The sequence below is a fragment of the Pistacia vera genome, unplaced genomic scaffold (genome assembly GCF_008641045.1).
Source record: "Pistacia vera cultivar Batoury unplaced genomic scaffold, PisVer_v2 Contig372, whole genome shotgun sequence".
Lineage (NCBI taxonomy): Eukaryota > Viridiplantae > Streptophyta > Magnoliopsida > Sapindales > Anacardiaceae > Pistacia > Pistacia vera.
In genome coordinates, this window is record NW_022196193.1 from 267,583 (window position 1) to 271,285 (window position 3,703).

Here is a 3,703-nt window from a genome sequence, read left to right on the forward strand (position 1 = left end):
TCTCCATTCAGCTTTTCAGCCAACTGACCCACTTGTACCTCTAAGTTCGAATGGATGCCCCCTGATTTTGAAATTCGTTCTCGTCTATTATAAAACTCGTGGTCTCTTGCATAAACTTTTGAAACATGTCTTCCAATTTTGTCACCCTTTGCTTTTTGTTGGTTGTTCACCCTGTTTGGTTGTTGGCAATGCCCTTTGATTCAATGATTGTTTTGTGATTCTGTTGGTTTTGATTGCCCCAAGACAGGTTTGGGGGATTCCTCTAACCAGGATTATATGTGTTAGAGTACGGATTGTCGGTTGCCTTTGATTTCCAACCAAGTAGTTAACTTGCTCTGATGATGAGGATGCTGAGGCAAACGTGTTCCCTACTTGACATTCACTGACTCACGTGAGTACCGCACAAAATCACAATAGTTATGAGATGCCTGAAGGAATTTACTGCATACTTCCCAACTGTTTCTAAAGTGCTGTCAATTAGGCTGAGATGGTTGTATATGCAAACTTCATGAAGACCCATGGATTTCTTTGGTTGCACCCTCTCATTAGGTCTTGATAATTGTGATTGCCAGAACTTCAAGCAACTGTGAGCTTCTTTCGGTGTCTTATTTTGCAGTGCCTCTCGATGCTGCATCTATCATAGTTTACACATCACGTTAATCATTATAAAATGTTTGGACTTGCATCCAAACTGGCAACCCATGATGTGGACACCTTCTCAATAATTCTTTGTATCTCTCCCAAGCCTCATACAATGATTCCGACTCTTCCTGAATAAATGACATGATATCATTTCTCAACTTTGTGGAGGAAAGAATTTGGTCAAGAACTTCTGTGCTAAATCATTCCATGTGGTGATTGTCCTGATGGTAGTACTAGTAACCATCCTAGCTTTACCCTTCAATGAAATGGGAATAGTCTCAATCTGATTGCATCATCTGACACTCCGTGACTTGAAAGTATCACAAATCTCCAAAAATTTGCAATGTGTAGATTGGATCTTCTTCAAATCACCCCTGAACTGAACCGACTGTTGGATCATCTGGATGATTGCCGCTTTACTCGAATTTGTTGGCTGTACCGCTGGTCTAGTAATACTTGACCCACTGCCTTCAACTCTGGGAACTGAGAATTCCCTCAGTGTTTATTCTCTGCCATCTCTACAACATGACTTCTGGTTCAACTCTGGCTTCTCGTTCTCTTCTCTATCTGTTTAGTTTTCTGGTGGTTTTTTCAATCTCAAGATCAACAAGAACCACTGGCTGAAGTCTTGCTCTGCATAAACTACACAGACAAATAGAAGATGAGATCACACCACATAAAAGACTAACAAAATTAAACAAACAACAATTAAGTAAAATAAACACTCCAAATAGCTTACACAAGAAAATTTAATGTTAACACAAACTCTAGTCCCCGGCAACGGTGCCAAAACTTGATGGTATTTACTACAACATGCATAATAACAAGTGCACTAGTCGCACAAAGTAATAAAGTGATGAGGAGTATCGTTCCCACAAGGATTGATTTGTTAAGCATAACTTTCCAAGTGTTTCTCAAGTTGGAGCAATCGAATTTGTTTGGATTAATGGAAGAAATTAAAATTAAAACTAAAACACAAATTTCTAAATATTCAAAGCTAAATTATGAACGCAAGATTAAAAACAAGGTAATATCAATAAACAAACGGGTAGGGGTTGACTTCATTCGGACTCTATGGATTAAACCTACAGATTATGCTATTCATATTCACATGCATTGATTGTAAATCGAATTCTCTAAATTGTAAAACATACCTTCTCAGGCTATATTTTCCTCTTTTCCCTATTAAACTTCCACACCCAACAATTTGAAGATCAGATTTAAGGTTACTAAGTACATAGAATCCTAGATTGATTCATTGATTCTTAAATCTATCTTAGCATTATACTATATGGTAATTACCCAAGAAGCCAAAATGACTCATTTCTCAATCTCATCATGTTTATCAATTAACAGCAATAAATTCAGAATAACCACACAATCCATGCAATAACATACGAAAATAATAAAAAATAATGCTCAATCCATGAGAATTCGAACTACATCAAAATCCTAACCCAAAATGGGTTAGTTCATAGCTAAATCAATACAATAGCAAGAAAACAATAAACACAAAGTTTAACATATTAAAATGAGAGAAAAGACAAGAGATCTCCCTAGTTGAAGAATCCACAGATTCAATCCCAAATCTTCTCATTTTCAACACAAATTCGTCAAATCTAAAATAAGAAGATGAAAAAGCTGCTCTAGAATAAGGAAAACATACGACCTCTCCAAAATGGCAAAGTTTTGCTTTATACCTCGCCCAAAAACCTAAGACTTTCCTAAAATGAAACTGTGCGTTTTGAAGAAATTTGAAATTCACAGACTTCGCCGCGGCAACGAGGTAAGTTGGAATCCGTTGTTAACTTCCTTCGCCGCGACGAAACTTCATGAACAATTCTAAATTTACAGATTGCCCTTAGCTTGTTTCTTTGCTTGAATCTTCAATCTCCAATGCCTTCCCATGGGAACAGCTTCATAGTGCGTCCATCTGCTTCAGAACTCTTCCAAATTTTGGATCCGCTCACTTCTGGGTCCAGAAACTCCAATTTGCTCATTATTTACTCAAAATGTCCATTTCAGCCTAAAACACAAAATGTAGAGAATTAAGAATCAATTCAGGCAAAAATGAACTAAGAAGTATCTAAAATCCAGCCAAAAAGCCTAATAAAAATAGTATGATTCTCGGATTATCAAGAGTCGACAACCTTGGTCAAACAGAAGGGATTGAACATTTCAAAAAGACGAGCAGCCAAGGATATACAGTCCTAATGCACCAAGGCAACACAAACATAAGACAACTAAACTTCACAATCTTGAGAGTCTTTACAAAAAAGAACCAACAAGGGAAACAAGACAACCTAACCTGCCAAGTTCTCCCAACAACAGGAAAAAAGGACAGAACTCTACATGGAGTGTCAGATTTCTCCCATAAGCTACAAACACGTAACAACTCCAAACACAACCTTGCAAACAACATTTTACACACTACACAAACAGCAATTACGCAACCTGCACTACAAGTCTACTAAACACTGCACAAACTGCACTTCCAACCATCTATACACTGCATAAACTGCAATCATTTGCTAGAAATTGTTTACCATGCAACCATCAGTCTGCGCCTCCAAAGAAACCAAATCTAGTATACTGTACACACTGCAGAAAACACTTGGAAACTGCAAAGAAAGTCAACAACACTACTAGTAAAATGGACACAACCTTTACTGCCAAGCTCTGTTGGAACTTGCATGAGTTGTAGCCTATACATCTGCTCCTAAAACTCTATTTGGTTCCGAGCTCCTTTCCAATAAACAATACTTTGCTTTAACTGCCACATCTCGTCGGGGATCTGCAAAGATGCAACACTTAAACAACATACCCCTTCACAACCAGTAAGCCCATACAACCCCATTTGCATAAATTTGCCATATAGACTATAAGATTGGAATCAAAGTCATATGATTCTACTTCAAAGTTGCACGGTTGGTTTCCGTAGGATTTACAAGGAAAATCAAATAAGGGAAGAAATAATCAGAAAGCTAACCAATCTTAAAAAATCCTACAGTCATGTACAATTATTAAGTCCTTTTAATAATAAGAAATATTACAACTAGCA

At 37.3% G+C, this 3,703-nt stretch overlaps 1 non-coding gene across 1 annotated transcript; it reads left to right on the plus strand.

The window, feature by feature from the left end:
* Positions 1 to 696: 696 nt before the first annotated feature.
* LOC116140452 lies at positions 697 to 803 on the plus strand. Its single transcript, XR_004129629.1, has one exon. It is a non-coding gene; the product is annotated as a small nucleolar RNA R71 (small nucleolar RNA).
* Positions 804 to 3,703: the final 2,900 nt, after the last annotated feature.